General features: G+C 46.9%; 1 protein-coding gene across 2 annotated transcripts in view; it reads left to right on the top strand.

Moving 5' to 3' along the window:
- LOC104985031 (spleen trypsin inhibitor I) overlaps positions 1-335 on the top strand; it is an 8354-nt gene that overhangs the window by 6444 nt on the left and 1575 nt on the right. The gene's annotated exons all lie outside the window — the stretch shown is intronic.

A 335-nucleotide genomic window follows, 5' to 3' on the forward strand; every position in this document is an offset into this window, starting at 1 on the left:
TAGAGCCAATTGATCACACGTGTAAGTGACCGCAGAAATAGTTATCAACCCTTGAAGTGTGAGTGAAACTCAGGGAGCCAAACCCCACCCTGCGACCCCATGGGGTCGCAAAGAGTCAGACATGACTGAACGACTTCTCTCACTCACTCACCTGATTCTACCAGGAATTCTGATAATGCAGAGAACTGGTAAGGAGTTCTGACTGTTCTGCTTGATTAAATGGGTTGTAACAGGATAGTGTCTTGTCCTGATCCTAGCATTCATATGGTGTGTGTTCTGGGGCAAGTCATCTGCAGTTTCTTCACCTGAACAGGGGGACCAGGTTACATGAGTTT

This window comes from Bison bison, unplaced genomic scaffold (genome assembly GCF_000754665.1).
Source record: "Bison bison bison isolate TAMUID 2011002044 unplaced genomic scaffold, Bison_UMD1.0 scf7180017864038, whole genome shotgun sequence".
Taxonomy (NCBI): domain Eukaryota; kingdom Metazoa; phylum Chordata; class Mammalia; order Artiodactyla; family Bovidae; genus Bison; species Bison bison.